Raw genomic sequence first — 19,296 nt, 5'->3', positions numbered from 1 at the left:
GAAAAACAAAAGGCTGATTACAGACAAGATATTTATAGTGCCCACCACCCCATGGAAAGGATGCTGGTTGTTTTTGTTGCAGGGAAGTGTGGCCACAAACAGCGTTGACACTGGAGGAGGTGGATTCGTGGTTGTGGGCAGTGGTCCCAGAGGGAGTAGCAGAGCATTTCTGTGCCTCAGGAGGGGGAGAAGTATAGAGTTTGGGGCAGCCCTTCTAACCCCAACATTATGTGGTGAGGACTGCTGTCAGTAGAGCTGGCAGGTTCCCAGGACACAGCTCACCAAGAAGTATTGGTCTTACCACTGTGGGCAAATGATGGTGCTGGTGTATTTGGTGTACAGACACCAGGAGCGCTTCCAGCTCTTGTGTCAGGGCCTTGGATGTTTCTCATGCTTACCCTAGGATGGGGCTTGGCATGTGCACAGGTCAACCCTCCCCAAGGAGGGTACCCCATGTACCCCAGTAAATGGACTAGGAAAAAAAAAACACAAAGCATTCCACCTGGTGCCCCGTTCTGGATGATGGGGGACCCAAGGCACCCCATAGCGCCCACCTACTGCTTGTATAAACACCAAGACCAACCCACCTGCATTGAAGCACAGGGCACCTCTGGGTGCAATGGAAACTCAGAGAAAGTTTTACTCAGTACACCCATGGAATATGTATCTGAAATCGTGCATGGCATTCATTTATTTAAATCACCACGAAGCTTAACCGGGAGAGGACATGATAGCAAGTGTTGCCTTTAGGACATCTCACTTGGAAGCTGGTTTTGTGCTGTGTGGAGACTCTAAGGAGGCTGTGGCATCCCAGGCACTGCCAGGAGCTTGCCTCTGCCCACCTCTTGCCTCTGAGCGATGACTGCATTTCCCCCCCAGCTTCCCCCAGCTCCTGCCACACCAGCAGTGCCACGGCTTGTGCTAGGGCAAACAGCCTCACATCCCCTCGTAAGGGAGGGCAAGTCCATGAGCACAGGACAGAGCAGCACATGAGGATGCGACACCTTCGGGCACACAAAAGGGGAAGGGCAATGGGGTAGCAGCAAAGCTGTAACACCAGCTATGTACAAAGTGCTGGCAAAGCTGCAAACCAAGGTGCAAAAATGGAGAAACACACTCTCCTTTTGCTCTTTCTTCTTGTCAATAAGCATTACCTGTGAAAGTAGCATGTAAAGCTATTTCAGACAGAAATGTAATTTAAGGCATGATGGTGTCTCTTTTAGTCTGTAAACTCCTTGGGGCAGGGATTATATTTTTGATCTGATGCATTAACCGAATGTAAAGCATTGAGTTTTGCAACACCAAACTTCCTATAAGATAAAGAATAATGATAATAACATCCCTCCTGCCCCCCACCCCAATCTCTGGAATGTGTATCTTGCTATTACAAAGCTCTCTGCTTGTAAGAAGAAATCTATTTATAGGTTGAAACAGATTTGCAATCGTGTGATAGAGCAGGAGACTGAGAAGAAATATGCAAACCAAAAAAAGCAATGGTAAAAATTTGCATAGTTCTTTAAAGTTTTCTTCAAAAGCTCCTGCAAAATACAACCATCTGTTTTTTTGTTGTTGTTGTTTTTTGTTTGTTTGTTTGTTTTCTTGGTAAGAATATCCTATGGGGGTAGTACAGACGATTGTCTGTTCTTCTTCCTTCCTTTTTTTTTTTTTTAATTTTATTTGTAACAACAAGCTCTACTTGTGGAATAGTCTCTCCCTTTAGCAGGGAAATGTGTGTAATCGTAAACTATTAGAGACAGACATCTGCATAGTAACCTGCACTGCTGTATTCAATTACTCAGTAAGTATTTTAAAGCAGTTAGTATGTGCCAATTTACCTCATGATGAAAATGTTTGTCAGAATAATATGCTTTATTCTAAGCACCTGCTATTTAATATCTGAGCGAGCTGAAAGTGTAATGAGGAAAGAGGAAAATATATGCTTGCAGCTCAAACATGAGCTGTAAAAGGCAATTCTGGGGTGAAAAGTGGTACAGCTAAACAGAGCCTAGACTATTTTTCCTCCATTTGTAAACGAGGCACAGAATGACAAGTTAATTCCCAGCAGTCGAGTGCTACAGGCAGGGCCATTACTGAGGCTAGTTAATCCTTCAATCTGTGTTTCTATTTGAAGAAAATGTCACAAAAACCAAAACCAAAAGCCTTTTGGTCACCTGCAGGATGATAGAGGGCCCAGGGAGCCCAGAGACTGCCAGAACCCCTGGTCTGGGGACAAGCAAGGAGAAGGGGTTGAACCCCCCCATACCTCAGGGAGGCATCATGGCATCCATCATACGACATCTCTGCAGAAATTATCCTAAAATCAAATGTAACTTTGAAAACACAAAGTCCTCTCCAATTCCTACATCAAGATGGTGAATGGAGATGCTGGGCAGACAGCCTACAGCAACTCTGGTAGTTGGGGTTTAAATTAACTCTTTGAAGTGTATGGTGCAGGTGATACATCTAGAAACCCAAAGTATCTGCCCTTCTCTTCATACTACCAGCTTTCTTCCGGTGGTGGTCTAGGAAAGACTGTGCTGTGGTGGTAATGCAGCAAAGTCATCCGCTGTTTCGATTTTACCCTCAGCTGATTTTACCCCCAGCATCACCATGTAATGGTTCAAGTGACTATTTGAATAGATCAGTACATGTACAAAGACACCTGGACAGGTTTTAAAACAAAGCTTTCAGATTTAGGTAGTTAAAACTAGGCTTCTGAACCCATCTTAAATCATGTAATTGAATAATCTTAGTTCCAGACAGTCTGAGCAGTCAACAGTTCCCAAATGCAAGCTGTTAAAGTGCTTACTTTTGCATTTAGAGCTAATGCTAGACATGTTTTTTTTTTTCCTTTTTTTTTTTTTTTTTCCTTTTTCCAAATCCTGGCGTAGGTCTATAGGATCCACGTGAAGGCTCTGTTGGATTTTCAAGCTCAGACTTCCAGTCATTGCCTGCATGGAACAAATCACAAGCTTGAGCTAACCTTTCTGCTGGGGAACTGATGGAAATTCGCAGTTTCACAGGCTGAGTGCCCTGTGCAAATGTAGGAGGGATGCAGTGAGACAGCCTGACAGAGAAAGGCAGCTGGCAGACTAGTGCCTTAGCACAGAGGATCCAGCTGCTCAAAATGCATAGTATGTATTCTGCAGGATGGCACACTGGATACCTACAGTGACGAGATAATGTGACATGCAGCACTGTCAATGAGCAGATACGGTGAATGCTAATAGGGCCTGCTCCTATTCACTGCAGAAGTTGGTTTTAGTTTTGTGGGGAACTTCAGCTGGAGATGGGGAACAGCGAGATTATGGAAGTTGACATTGCAGCATGGCGTTGTTCTAGTGGTGCAGTTACCCGGGGACAGAGCTGCTCTCGCGGGTTCTACTAGAACCCCACTCAACTGGAAAAACACAATATTCAGGGGCAACATCTGAGCTGGAAGCTGAGCAGCAAGTTCAGCCTTCAGCCTGCTGTCTCCAGCAGCAGCTGAAGCCCTACTCAGGGCTTTTCTGGGTGTATGTGAGGTGAATGTTTCCTCGGATCACAGTAGGGAAAATACTGAGCAAGCAGCTTTGATCCTGCCCACAGAGAGAAGCTTTTCTGCAAAGGAGCTGGCTGTCTTCAAGAAGGAGCGTGGAGGTCCCACATCTCCTCCAGGCAGTCCTTCCTCCCAGGCAAAGCAGCTGTCCTTGAAAATGCATCTCCGCTCTTCTCACGGGAGCCTGTGTCCACACTGGTCCTCCCCTCCTGCCTCCAGGACAAGGACAGTGGCATCATTCCCTCTCTCCAGCTGCGACATAAGAAAGCACTGGTCTTTTCCAAACAAAATTTCATCTGTCCCCCTCCAGCTCCATTGTTCATCTTGCATTCATGGTGCATCACAGGTTGGGGATGCTCTGCCCAAGGAGGGGGTTTCTCCCAGGTGTACTGCTCAGCACTCAGCACACAGCCCTGCACAGACCACAGGCCATTGATGGATAAGGGGGGTTGAGAATCATTCCTCCCACTCTTCCTGCTAGGAAAACATGTTTGAGATTTAAAACTCAGTCCTCCTTTTCCAATTTTCCTCTGTTTTTTTTCACTGGACACATAACTTTTTGCCCAGTTTAGCTGACAGAACTCCCTCAGCACACTTTAAAAGCTTGCCAAGAACATCTGTAGCAGTGGGTGGATATTGCTTTACTGTATTTTACTGACATCTGGAAATTTGGAAATAAGGTGTTGGAATAACATTTGCAGAGAAAGGGTAGAACTAGCTAAGGATTTAAACATTTATTTCACTCAAGTAGCCTTTCCCTAACACCTTCCCCAATTTATGGGACTATGGAGCACAAGGGGAACTAGTCCAATACTCAATTTAAATCAGTTCACGGTTCAGCTAAAAGGGCATTGTCAGGCAAGCAGTGCAGTTACTCTCATAATAAGGAAAAGGAGTTCACACAAATAAGATAGGACAAGAGCAACATAAATCCTCATGGATTAACATCAAAGATTGTTACATGAATTAGCTACTTTCTTAGTAAGCTAAAATTTATCCCTTATTATAAAAGTAAATGATTCAATATCTTGGTCTTTGTCAGTTAACTTCTAGCCACAATGACAGATACCAGTGATAAATGACCAGGCCCTTTAGAGAGATAAATGGTAATAATTACATCAAACTATGAAATAACAGTCCTACAGCAGCCCTGGCAGTGGCTGTAACCAGTAAATTTCTGAAGAATGAGTGTGTGGGGGGGTGATCTTACCCAACTGATTTGATTTTCTAGTCCTCCCACAAAACCGAAGGTTTGCTACTGGTGCTGTTCATATGGTGTAGTCAGAGGGAAACCCTGAAGACCAACCTCAAAGTTTAGTTTTTCTCCCTATTTGCTGTCTTCCCAAGTACAACTGGGTATATTTTTTTTCATGATTTTTCCCCCTCTTCTCTACTCTCTCTTTCCTATTTTCTCCTCCCCTTTCTCTCTTTTCTTCTTTTCATTTTTGATTATCTGCCTTTTTTTTCGTATTTGACATTTGCTGTTATAGCACAGAGGCAGCTCTGTCAAACACGCAGGCTTCACCCTCAAGCTGAGGACCAAGAGATAGATGTCATCTGAGCTTCCTGGTAATGATGCTGACCCTCCTGCCCTATCTGCTGAGCCAGGTTTGCTACCTGCATTCAGTCTCACCTCATTCTTGGGACCAACAGCTTTACAGGCCCTTTTCACAGGGAGAAACGTATCCTGTAAGACATCAAAGACCTGTTCCCAGAGAAAAACATAAACTAGAACAGTCTGAATTTGACCTGCTATGATAGAGTAGCACAACCTGGAGATCCAGTGACTGCTCTCGTGAGGAGTAGAATTGTTGCTTAAATGGCTAGGCAATGAACTGAAGCTAAATCACATTCAACATGATGAAAGATTGACAAATATGCTCCCTGTAGTCTAAACCATCTCAGAGATGTGGAGGTGATGTCCTTTTCTCCTTGCAAAAGGCCTGCTCAGTATGTACCAGTCATACTGCAAGGGCTGTAGAGAAGTGAAAAAGGAAGACTGCGTGCTTCCCAGCCCCAACAGGCAGCGGTGGTGACTCTCAGAGGGATCCAGACAGGGGACACTCTCTCTTCTGGGCAATGGAAGGACCTCGAGGAGCTGATTTTAAAGCGGGGGTGAGGGCTGGAGGAACATGGCTGCTCCCCCGCTGCTGGAAGATGGCTGCCACGAGTCTCCAGTTGTCAGGCCCCGACCTGACCTACATTGTTAATACCCACCACGAGTAAGAAGGGTTGCTCCCCCCACACAAATCTGATTAGGTAGAAGTTGTTTTTTTCTCCCTGCTCTGCGCCCAGGAAATTTCTGTGTTAGGAAAAGTTGCCTGCCTGGGGGAGGACAAGGCCTCAGGTATGCTCATCCCTGCTTAAAATGGAAGCAGCTCTGCTTCAGCCAGAGCCATCACCCTGTAAAATCTGCCATGGGGTCTTGCAGGCAAGGAGCTGCTCCCAGCAGCACAGAGATGGGCCAGGGTAAGCCAGATTGTGCCTGTGCATATAGGAGCAACAATACAAGGCAGAGATGAAGCTAGTAGTTTAGTACAGATTGAGCAACCCGTGCCTGTAATCCTTGCTCCCCTGACGAGTCAGCAGGCCCGCTTTAAGCCCTTCTGCAAGAGGACCAATGCAATGTCCCTGTGGCACGCTGTATCCTCTGTCCCTGTCCTCAGCAGCATCTCTCTGGCAGAGCCAGGGTGGGTAAACTGCCACCCTGACAGCACCCTTGCTCAAGCCGTGTGTGTGAGGCAAGGGCAGAGACTTGGCCTGAGGAAAGCTGTGCCAAAGCCGTGCCGAAGCTGTGTCCTGCTTCCATAATTGAGCAGGAATTAAGGCAGCAGCAGTGTCACCCCTCCACCCATCTCAACTGCGAAGCAGACATTAGTGGCCACCCAAGCATTTGCAGCTGGTCGTAGAGGCACTGTGGATGCAGGCGACTGCTTCGGTGAAATGAAAGAATGATTTCTGACAGCAGCTGAGGCTGCTGTGGTGCCTGGGGAAAGTGTGGTGTTGTCATCATGCAGGCAGCCAGCAAGAAAAGAGAATTTTTCCTCCGCCTTCTACATCTACTCACCCATCCCCCCCACTTTTTTTTTTTTTTTTTTTTTTTTTGGTACTAGAAATATTTCAGGCACAATTAAAAAGGCGTTATTAGCATTTAATTGGTTTGGAGTCCTCACTGTGATGTTGAGCCCTCGTGCTGATGTCATCCCAGTTGTCATGGTTACAGGTGAACAAGCTGCTGGAAGTGCAAAATCAGCGCCGGGCTCCAAGGGGAAGGGAGGATGGAGGGGGGAACCTGGGGAGGAACCTGGTGCTGGAAATGAGCGAGCAGAAACAGCTGCCATCGCCAGGTGAGCGCCACTGTAAGCAAGGGGGAGAAGAAACAGAGAACACTTGGCAGAGATATTGAGCTTACGGTGTCTCCTCCGTGCTTTTCAGTACAAGGTAGGAAGGCAGGCTGCTCCCTGGCACGAAGCACAGCAACAAAAAAGTCCCCGCTAGACAGCTAACAATTAGGAGAAGAGCCTGGGCTGACGTCCTTCCATGTGCACAATAATTAGAAAGACAAATAGAGCCTTTCTTTCAGTTCAATCTGTCTAATAGGTAAGGAGGGAGTAGCAGAAGGCAAATCGTGAGGAAAAGCCAGAAAAATATATATACTCGTGGGAGTATATGTGGTTTTATGTATGCAAAAGACCAACTCTGTGTGTCTGGAAAAGATAAAGGGAGGCTGTGGGACTAGGTATGCATTCACGAGCACCCATATAAGACCCTCTAATGATCTTTCCAAGTAACAACTATAACAATAAAAATAATAAAGGAATCCCACCTAACCGAGTTGCAGAAGTAGTTCCTCTGCCTGCCTCTATTTCCTTTCTCTCCATCTCATTCTCTTGCTGAGAAAGAAATTAAAATGTATTTTTCATACAATATCTCCAGCACTCTTTTATGTAATAATCCTCTTTCTGTGGAAGAGGCAGGTCAGCAATAGCTGCAGGCTCCTGCACAATCAGTGCTCATCTCATAAAAATCTCCAGCTTTCCCTGGGATTTTCCAGCCACAACCTATTAAGCATTTGCCTGTGACAACAAGCCAGCCTGGGGGGAGGGGCTCTTTCAGATAATGCTGAGACAAATTTGTATTTATATACAGGGTAGTGGAATGGATTTTTTTTGTTGTTGTTGCAATGCAGAAATTAGACTTTTAAAAATGGTACTTTGGGTTTGAATTAATCTTAATAGGCAGTTATGTCTTAACATGCTCTTTAGCTCTTAGTCTAAACAAATAAAATTTATAAAACAAGTTTAATTTTAAAATGGAGAAGCTGTGGAGTGTGCTCTCCCCTTCATATCCCCCTCTTTTAATGCTTGACTAAAGGTATGAGGTGCCAAGTTTCAGAGGAATATCAAACACTGATCTCTAATATGTGGGTCCTAGAGCAATGAGTTACAACTAAGCTTTGCACAATGGCTGACTGGAAATTAACTAATTAAATATTTCCAGTCAGGAAATTCCTATTCTCTTAAATCTAAGTTATGTGTTTCATTACAAAATATTTGCTCAGAACAGTGATACACTACTTCTGAAACTGTAAAAAGACATTTTTCTTATACTCACATAACCAAAGCTATTTTCTGAGGTTCAAAGCATCTTCGTATTGCAGTTTAGGCTCAGTAGAACACACACATATACATACACAGAGATATGCTTCCAGTCAAAATTAAAACCTTTGATTTATGTGAATTGATTGTACTCAATTCTCACTTTGCTGTTTTCCTTTTTTTTTTTTTTTTTGGAAATGTTACTTTTTCCCCCAGTTCAGAACAGACATATTTTTGACATTATTTTTGGTTGAGCCTCCAGCACTTTATATAACCACTATAAAAAGCAAGCTGTCGATGAGAATTGTCTTTTTTTTTTTCTGGTGGGCCACCTTGGAACCACTTTATTGTGGTGGCCACCACCATACCAATACACCAATGACCCTTTCAGCAACCTTGATTTCACACCACGTTATTTACAGCCTCTTCCTCAGTGTGACTGTGTGTGACACTGGTGGGGCTGTGCTGGAAGGCAGGTGGGCTACAGCAGGGTCCCCATGCCCCATCCACAACAAGAAGGGAGACAGCTGAATGGCCAAAACCCACCTTACCCTGGCACCCCAAGCCTGGGGGTCTGCCAGCCCCTGCAAGAGAGAACAGTGATTTCCCCCCTGAAAAAACAGGCACCATACTCTCAGCTCTTAGGTGCAAGTGCTTATAAACATTTTAATGTAAAACTTACAGGGACAGGAGGGCAGGTGTCTGACTTAGGTATGACTGAGGTTTCTGAGCACTGTCTCCACACCTGCCTCAGTTTAAAACAGCATTTTTCATTTGAATTCTGTTTCTCTTAATTTAGCTACAGTCCACCCTCCAACCCAGTGCTGTTTATGGGATTGTGTCCCCTTACACCTCCATCCAGCCCTGATCTAAGGAAAATACTGATGTTCCCCATTTGGACCTGGGCACGGTTTCATTCAGTGCTGGTTTCTCCTGCAACTTCATTCTGGTAGTTAAAGCACCCGTTCTCTCCATCAACAAGTAAGGATTGTGCCCTTTTCTTACCTGAGGGCCTGCTGCGAAGTTAAAGACACCTAATGAATGACCATGAGCTGCTCAGGTCTTTTGGCAGTGTGATGAGACTATATCCACACGTGTGCCTGCGTGGAACATCCCCAGTGCCATGCCTCTGTGATTACAGGTGTCACTGTGGTGACAGGTTACTGGTGAAGCCTGGAAAAGGCTTCCTCAATCAGTGGGTACTTGATAGTCAAGTTCTTGCATTATGGGATCTTTGCGATATTTACAGGCCAAGCTCAACCACAGGAACCACCATCGGGAGCCATCACAGGAGGCCACTGTGCTCCTCCAGCAGCACCACGTCTCCTGAAGTGGCAGTTCACTAAAACAAACAAGGAATACTCCTGGAAGAAGATAACCCAGCTAGGCCTGTTCATTTAAGGGCTCACGCCTAACCTAAGCTGAGGCCAGACTTTGGTTGAAAGCACCATGTGTTGCACAAAGGCAAGGGCATCGCTCAGTCTGGGCAGTGGCAAAGCCCAAGCAGACCTCACAGTGACAAGGACAAGTCAGAGCATGGCCTTCACTTAGCAGGGACCCGGTGCTTGAAATCCACTGCCTTTCCCAGCCTGCTCAGCAGCATCTGTCTGCGGGGAGCAGAGAAGCATCTGTGTTTGCCTGAGGCTGCAGATCTGGCAAGTCCCCACCAGTGCCTGACTGTAGCCACTCTCCTCCGAAACTAGGTCTTCAAAGCCAGTAAGAAGGTGCCAATAAGGCGTGTGACCTTGAACTGCCTTACTGGGGGTGTTGTGGCCAAAGGAAGTGAGGAGGCAAAGTTTGGCTTCCATACATAGAATTTGCTTCACTATCTTTTGATTCTTTTTTTTTTTCATGTCTTTTTCTTTTAAATTTAAAACACAGAGACATTTTTTTCCCCAAACTATAAACAACACTGAGCTTTTCAAATTCTGCCTGTCATCCAGTGTATGGAGTGCAAAAACCTGTGAATACGTCTATTCCAAACCATGTATTTAAAACATATTGCCAATTGAAGTCACATATATACCAAAAAATGTTTTATGCTCTATTGTCACAAACAACGTTTACAATCTACTAGAAATGAATGGGATAAGAAGAAACAAAATACATTTCTATACTTCAGTGAGAATTTGATGGACACGCTGGGTGGGATTTGTCTCATATCACTTTGAATCATAGAACATCCTGAGGGGGAAGGGACACACAAGGACCATTGAGCTCAATTCCTTAAGGTGTCTACAGCTGAGCCAGTAGTCACCATGTCTCTCTGTAGGCTCTTTGCAGTCAGAAGAGAGGTAGAAACAGACGCATTTAGGGAGCAGCTCACATGCTCTGCTTGAACATCTATTTTAGGATGCAATGAATACACTGGGTGTAGCGTCTGGATTCCACTGACTGCAGGTGGTGTCAAGGTGGAGTAGATGGAGGCCTGGGCTGGATGTCTGTAGGATGACTCCCATTCTTTATATGTGGTTTCATTGCATCTCTGTCTGGGCAGTTGTCCACTCATTTTCTTTTTGGTGTGATCTTGCAACAAATACTTATGGAAGAAAAAATAATATTGAAAAAGAAGATGTTAGTGCTATAAACATGGTTGGGAAAGCACAGTGGCAGGAACCTTTAATACACTGAAAACAGATAACATTGATATCATGATCATTCCTTTGCAGTTATGTTGTCAAACCTCATAAGCTTTGGCTTTTTTTTAGTTTATTATGTGTTGTGAGAATATCTGCAGATGACCGGCACATTATCCATCTAATCTATGGTGTCTCCTTCTCTCTTTATTTTTTCAAAATGTAAATAAGAAAAGCCAATATAAGAGAATAAATTTAACTTTATTGGTGTGTATATATTTGTATATTCAGACGTCTTAATTAGTGAAATCCTGACTTAGGACTCTAAGGAGTCATTGTGTTATGCAGTTGGAGAAGTCTGGTTCAAATACCATAATCAGAAGCTGGTCTCTGGTGAAGTCAGCAAAGTTGTTCCCATTTGAATTTGCTGAATTTAGCTACATTGCTTTACTTTATTTCTAGCCCTGCCTGCATTCCCCATCTTGTGTGAAACGAAATAAGTAATTTTCATCTTAGCTTCTCACCGATAGTGATCTGCGTCATGAAATCATCACACACCAGACACTGCTCAACTGCAAGTGCTGGAAGCCTGATAGCTGAGCCTCTGCTGCAGAGACGCTCAGGGAGAAGTTTATATGGCTTTTCAAAGGCATCCCTTCTTACAGGTCAGTGCTAAAATAATCAGTGGAGCAGCATGGGGGAAACTTCTACTGCTTTTGTACCTGTTGCCCCTGCTGTTACTTGTTCTCCCTTAATGTAAGCAAGCAACCCCCCACTCCTCACTCAATCCCCCAGAAAATAAATAAATAAAATAAATAAATAAATAAATAAAACCTCCAACAATCCAGAACAAAAACAAACAAATAAATCACACAAAATCAACAACAAAAAAAGTCACCCCCAAATGACAGTGAAGTCTATACGTTAAGGATATCTCTCATTTATTTTTTTAACAGCAGTTGTCACAGCAGGAAATGGCCACTGTAGGTTTTTAATTGCTTGGTTTCAAAGGAGGGAAATCTTTTATTTTCACCTCCTTTCTCTGTCTTTAAATTACTACTTGGAGTGTTAGCCTTTGTTGCTGCAGTCCTTATCGGCACTGCAGGAGACAGTGATTGCCTTGTATCTGAAAACTACAATGAAATTAAACCTTAATTGGCTGTTTAAATGGGGTATGATATAGACCTTGAGGGCTTAAAGATACGTATCCCAAATTGTTTTCAGGTTTACTATGAGGATATACACCGGGGATGATTAAAAGAAAATTCAGCAAAATCTATTCCAGGGAAAAGCCTGATCATTTAGTATGATGTCATTACTGAAATTAAAGGAGGAAAGCTAAGGAACATTTTCCGTGCACTGTCTCCCATTTCCTCCCTCTGGGATGACAGGTCATAGCTTATTTATGCATCACAGTCTCTCCTAAGAAAAGTGAAAATAAACAGCCAAAATAAATAGATGAAAAGCGGCGACATAAGCATTTACTCATTTCTTGCAAGCTCTCCTAAGGGAAAAACCTAAACCTGTCGAAAATGTTAATAAGAAGGGTCAGGAGGAAGAAACAGAAGCAAGCAAGTGCCCATGGCTCTACAGACAGGTTTTGCAAGCTATATGGTAAGCAGATGCATGCCCAGAGAGGCGTAAAATGTTCCAGTCTCACTTTCCAGGGAGTGCTTAGGAGCACACACACCCCCGGGTGTACGTGGCCCTGAGTCTTCGAAGGAACTTCCAAGGCAAACAGTTATCACATTCCATATTTCTCATAAAGGCGGCTTTTAACAGAAGCCCCACTCTTGGCCTGGCCCCCAGGAACCTGCTCAGTGACTCACCTAAGTGGAGCAGATCCCTCTGCTCCACGGAATTTCCTGGAAAGAAGCTCAAGGTATAAAATTATTGTAGAGCCTCGAGTGCCTGCACTGTGCTCAGCTTTGTCTTCAGATGCTAAATAGCAGGGTAGTACCATTGCTGCATGAAATAAAATGCATGCTAAACCAATCCATGGCTTCCTGTACTACTGCAATGGTTACAGAGGTTGCAGCTACCCTGGGCCATATGGTCTGGAGGGATTTTGGTGGCATGAGATGGAGGGCAGCTGGCATGGACCCCCAGCAGTTCTTCACACCAAGACTTTTTCTAGGTGTGCTCTGCTGTCACCAATGTTGTGCTTACAGTATATAGGACTGTTTCAGGAGAGGTAGGTGGAAGGATGGAAGAACGGAAAAGGAAAAATTAGTGCATAAACTGCTCTTTGCAGAATGGATCACGAGGTGATTTTGAACCACAGTCTTCCCTGTGGCAAGTGGCTCCATCCTCCTCACCATATACCCAGGCCACGGAGAGCCCCCCTCTCTTAATAGAAGAGCTATTTTGGTTTTGCTCTTGCTGGGCAGAACACAAGCAGCACCTCACTGTCAACAGCCTGCAATAGCATCATGGCCTTTGAGAGAAAGCAAAACCCTGTCCTTGGGCCCAGTGCCAGGATCATCAGCTGAGCAGTGTGCAGGGGCTTGCCAAACCTTCCTAGCACCTTCCCAAGATTAGGGCATGCCTTTGGAGCCTGCAACAGCTCCTAGCCACACAGGGCTCTTTGGCAGCTATCATGACCACAATGCCTGTCAAATTCACGGAAATGCTAATTACTCTCCTGTGAGGAAATTCAAGCTAAGGTTAATTGGTACAGAGCATAAAACAGAACTTTACTTTTTGGAGGTACAGATCATCCCACAGTTCTATCTCTTGTGGATGAAATTCTGGCAAGGACGTAGTCAATCTCCAGCCTGGCTTTTCAGGTGCTTCAGTGTGTTTGATTATATACTCCCCATATCAGAATAAAGGCAAAACACTTAAACAGGGTGCCGAATAGATGAGTCATCACTTTCGCACAATTGGCCTAGAATGAACCATTTTTGCAGTAACTTGCCACTTACTTCTGTTTTCCTAGTTCGTGCCTCAGTTAAATCTATCCCATGATCAAGCTTAGTGATTTATATGAGTAGATTGGTATCCTGTTCCTACAGAATAGGTATCTGATCTTTCAGATTTTTTTCTCATTGCAGAATTAATAAAAGTGAAATACTTTTCCTAATAGTTTCATAATTGTGTCTCAGTGTTTGCTTAATTTTTGTTTAAATAAAAGTCTGTAGTTCTGTAGGATATGAATGCCAAGTATATTACAAACCTCAAAGAAGAGATCTCAGAAAAACAAATTTAAATAACATTAACGTCAAGAAAAGTAATTCTGATTGCTATATTCTCTATCTGTCATGACTAGACAGATGAAAATCTATGATAGCAATTTTCTCTTTAAGGTTATTTTCTGTTTTCTTTTATTTATTTTTATTTATTTATTATTTTTTAACAAGCTCTGTACTAATTTTCCTCACAGAATGACTAACAGAAATATGACCCTTGTGCACCTTTTGTAGTTAATTCATTAGGTCAACTCTAACCACTAAGCCCCTTGTCAGGTTATTTCTATTAGTGATAAGGAGCAATTAACCTTAAAACATTGAAGCCAGGTAGATGAGCCTATTCCACAAGGTCTCTTGGCTCCACCCTTGTTAAGTGAAATCTGCCAGCTGTGGATCATTTGACCTTTGCTATATAGGAAGCATGAGCAGTTAGGGGGAATTGACTGCACTAGGGGAGTTTGAGGCTTAGGTTATCTAGGGTGCTTTTCCCTTATGGGGAGGTAGGCTCAGAGTTCCCTAGTAGGTTGTTTTTTCTTTGTGTTTTCTACCGTCTCTGTGGAATAGTTTTAGAGACTCTATGAGCTAGTTACATTGGTGGTGCCTTCTCAGTACAGTAAAACCCTGGTGGTGGTACTATTTCACTGTATAAGCTGTGAGCTTGTTAGAAGTGATTCAAGTTCAGAAGCTGGCAGGTAAGTGTTTCTGGGTTCTACAGTTGTTTAATGTTGAGGAGTTTGAGTGCTTCCTTTACCTTGTCTGTTTTCAGTGAAATTACTTACATGGATTCTAAGCTCCATTCCCAGCCCTAAAAAAAAAAAAAAGCTCAAGAGCATACAGGTAAGCCTGATTTTGAAGAATGTTCTTAAGTATTTAAGATTGAACAACAGCCTGTGTGAAAAAGGTGCCTTAATGTGAAGTCAAATTTTGCCTTGTGGTAAGTAGAAATGGATTTGGATAGATACTGGTGGCGTTATCATTGCTTTCACTAAGTGGAAATTGTGAGAATGTGCTGTTCATAAAAGAAATGCTGTTTTCACAATATGCAAGTCAAAAGCCTTTAAGTTACTGGAAGTTATAGCTTCAAGGAGATAACTTTAAAGAAAGCAATTATTGCTGGACATAGCCCCTGACCCCTCCATAGATTGGCTCCCTGAAGAAAAAGCATGAAAGGTGTAACTGTTAATACCCTCTGAGGTGGGGTCAGGGGAAGATGTTTTTTCCCACTTGTTCACTTTCCCTTTCTTCTCCTCCAGGAGAGTTATGGTACCTTTCTAAAACTTTGACTTTCCTTGGGCTGTTCAGACAGCCATGTTCTTATTGTTACGTCTCTTGAATGCACTTCAGGTTTTGTCAAAGGTTAAGCAAATACTTAAGTGTCATCCAGATATGTGTCCTGAGGTGTAGGATAGTTATGAGTGGCTGGGAGAGTGGGAGGATATGGACAGGCATCTAGACCAGTGGGCACCTCTAGTACTTTGGAAATTCACTCCAAACAACTGCAAAATCCTAAAAAATGGGTGGAGTGCTTGAAAAAGGTGTTATCACCCTGGCAGTACCAGACATACGCAAATCACTGCAACGTGCTGGGGCTTTGCCTATGCTTTCTGGGCTGCATTCAATGCCAATATAACCCCTGAGACAGGCCCAGTGGCCAGTCCAAGTCCTAAAACAGGCCCCAAGGCTGAGCCAGGGAAACAAACTGTACCAGTGTCAGTTGCACCCATAACAAAGATGAAAAAATGGTTTAGAGAGTCAGATCATTTAGAATGCAAAGAAACTCCTGTTAAGACTAGGTATGGAGAAGATGAGGCCGGGCCATCAGAGGAACAGGAGGATGACGATGTCACAAAAATGACAGCAACTACCCGAAACCTATACCAGCTACAAGATGTGCAAAAAGATTTTGGTTGTTGTATAGGTGAGCAGCTTGTCACCTGGTTGCCCCGGTGCTGGGACACCAGATCCAATTGTCTGGAATTAGAGGGCAGGGAAGCCAGGCGGCTGGGATCCCTTGCTAGAGATGCAGGCATTGACAAAGCAACTGGAGATGGAACACCAGGCTACAGCCTCTGGAGGCATCTCCTGACAGCTGTGAAGGAAAGGTAGAAAGGAAGAACTACCAGGCAAGTGGACCACTGTGGGAGAAGGGAATTCACCTTATGGGAGGTACCTTATAGGGACCTAGACAATGAACAAATATCCACAGATCCAGATGAAGTCAAGTGTACTTGACCCATGTGGTGGAAGTTTGTATGGAGTGCACCATCATTATATGCCAGCTCATTGGCAGTAATGACCTGGAAAGAGCATGAGGAACCCACAATGGATGAATTGGAAAAACAACTCTGATAGTACGAAGAAAGTCTTTCCTCTTCCCTACAGGCCTGCATCTCGGCTGTGGAGAAACATTCTGAAGAGGTCCACCAACTTCAAGAGAACTTATTTTCCTCCCCAGCTGTACAGACCAGTGTCTCAGCTATCGGGGTAAGCATCCTTCTGTGCAAGGAAGATGATAGAGTGGGTACACACCACATGCCACCCTGTGGTTTTAACTACATGACCATGGAGAGGACATAAGAAAATGGGATGGAAAATCTAATTTGAACCTAGAGGCACAGCCCCTGGTCCCTGGCCCAACAACACCACTCACAATTCGTCACCATGCTTTCACCTGTGGTCTGCAAGAAGTGTTTTTTCTTAGGAGAAATATGCACTGGTCTTTGCTTTCTGAAACAACTTTATTTAATTCTTTCCTCCTTGCCCTTTATTTTTTCCCTCAGATATGCTGCAGATCAGCAAAGGGGAAATGACATCTTGCCTGAGTACCTGAATACCCTCTGGTTGGAGGGGACTCTGTCCTTATCCACAGCCTTAACTTCTGCCCTTTCCTTTCTGTAGGTTTGAGGACTCTACTGTGAACCTGGCATGCACTCTCTCAAGCACCCTCTGCTTGAAACAGTCCAACGAGGCTGATTTGGAGCCCTCTCAGATATGTCAGTAGTCTCTCATCTTACTCATTTCCTGTTCCACAGCCTTACCCTATGTGAAATACCTGAACTCTTCATTCCCAATGACTTGAACACATCACACTCTGTGAGGCTGCACTATGCAGAGCTTTTGAAGAACAGTAATAATGAAACCTCTCTAGTGCTTTTTATCCAGCATGTAAAACCCAACCTTGTGGCGGTTTTATCATCTCTTCCCTAGCCAGGCATGAAACATCAACACACAAAACGGTTGAGTGCTCTGTTCCTCAAAGCTATCTTCAGTCAACAAACCCCTGCTACCAATAAGGGATTAAAGTCACACTTTTTGTGACAGAAGAAGACATAACTAGAAATTGTCTATAATGCACTCAGAACAGCTTCTTCTGCTTGTGGTAGAGGGAGAGGGGGGACTTAAATGTGAGGTGGCCCTCGCACTTCATAATCTGTGCTCCTCTGGACTTTTCTCTGATCTCCATGCAGCTGACATACTACAAAGTTAAGGCCTTCATGCTACTGTGGTAGGCAGTTTTTTTGTGATTTTTACTCCTCTTGGATGACTATTTGCATTGGTACAGTCAATGTTAAATGTTTTGAGAGGAAAAGATTTGTATTCTGACACTTGCCTTTCACTGCATCCACACAGTTGTTCTGCTTATAACAGTTTCTGCATGGAAAAAAAATGCTTTAGAAGTACATGACTATTTTTTTCCATCTTCAAAGAAGCCAATTTCACCCAGAGCCTTATTAATAGCGTAGGTGGAAGTGGAACTCTAGCAGCAAAAGCCCAGCAGGCATAATATGCTTGTTTTTCTTTTTTTCTTATTAATGCTAATCCCACATTGCTTATTGCTCTTTTGGAAGAGTCTGATTAGAACAAAAAGAACTGATATTAGCATTAATTGAGAAAAGTTAATCTCACAATGCAGACAGGTAAATGACCTGCTTGGGACAATGAAGAACTGTGATGAAAATCCAGATCTTTGCTACCATTTTCAGACAAAGGTACTACAGACTGTTAATTCTGCAATATGCATTATTAATTATGCATCTATAATTCTGCTACCAACAAAACAGGATTACTTCAGAATCATTTTTTCTTTTACTCTTTCTGTTTTATTAACAAGTAGTGATAGATGATAGCTGAATATCTACAAACTTTCCATGCTTTTCTATCCAATTACCAGATCTACCTCTGGCAACGTGTATGTAGATTCAGCGCTGATCCCCATGATGTCAGTCTCTATTGAATTTACTGAGATTAGACCATGGCTTTTCATTTCCAGCTGTCGGCTGAGGAATGTGCTGAACAGGCTGACCAACAGAAGTGCTCATTTTTTCTGTCATTCAGAAATTGTGAAGGTAAAATAAAATGAACCTTGCAAGAATGGTAGCCCTTAGAGTTATTGGAGTAGATAAACAGGGCTCCTATTTTAATTTGCTGCAAAGCCTGTGGAAAATAATAGCGTTTGAACTGGATGTTTGATTACCCTTTCGCTCTGTAGATGTCTCTATTTTGATCTGCCTCTGAAGAGCAACATCATCAGAGTACTGGTGCAGGCGGAGCCATGTCCTACAGCCCTTCTGGTGGGACCATACTTCACTTCTGCCTTTTGTACACTCTCCAAAGTGAGGTGAGATACCTCCAGCTACTCTCCAGTTAGACATCTGCTGGAGAACAGAAAGCTCATGGTACCATAAGGACTCATGTCAGGAAGACCTCCAAAAGGATGAGTTTATCTATTGTCTACATGGTTTCCCATGACACAGTGCACTCCCTTGCTTGGTTGATGAGCCGAGAGGGCCATTAACTGGAACATTACAGAAATTAATTATGCATAAAATCTGCAGCCTTGATTTGTGCATAAAGTATTCCAAGCTTAATATAATGTTACCGAAGAGTTTTGTTTTACATTAATAGACTTAATTAACTATTTCTTAAATAACTGTGAAAGCAAATGTGGTAAGTTAACATGGCCAGCCACCAGACCCTCACCCAGCTGTTCTCATACTCCTGCTCCTCAGCAGGACAGAGGGAGAAAGTACAATGATAAAGCTCATGAGTCAAGATAAGGCTAGAGAGATCATTCATCAGTTACGATCATGGGCAAAACAGATTTGACTTGGAGTAGATTTATTGAACTTATTGCCAATTAATAACAGGGCAGGATAATAATTAAAAAAAAAAGGGGCAAAACTAAAAACATCTTCCCCCCCCATCCACCTTCTTCCCAGGTTCAATTTCACTTCCATTCCAACACTTTCATTTCCAACTCTTCTACCTCCTCCTCCTCTCTGCACAGTGCCAAGGAACAGTGAGTGGGGGCTGTGGTTGGTCCATAGCACTTTTCCTCTGCCACTCCTTCTTCACACTGTTCCCCTGCTCTGGTGTGGAGTTCCTCCCACGAG

The 19,296-nt window shown here is 43.6% G+C and overlaps 1 long non-coding RNA gene across 1 annotated transcript; it reads left to right on the top strand.

Moving 5' to 3' along the window:
- Positions 1–14,338: 14,338 nt before the first annotated feature.
- Positions 14,339–18,502, top strand: LOC310880276. The gene is made up of 4 exons (XR_014571579.1): positions 14,339–14,595; positions 16,286–16,387; positions 16,802–18,249; positions 18,393–18,502. It is a non-coding gene; the product is annotated as an uncharacterized lncRNA (long non-coding RNA).
- Positions 18,503–19,296: the final 794 nt, after the last annotated feature.

Source organism: Anser anser (genome assembly GCF_964211835.1).
Source record: "Anser anser genome assembly, chromosome: 1".
Lineage (NCBI taxonomy): Eukaryota > Metazoa > Chordata > Aves > Anseriformes > Anatidae > Anser > Anser anser.
Note: the sequence above shows the minus strand (reverse complement) of the source record. Positions and strands in the feature narration are given on the sequence as shown.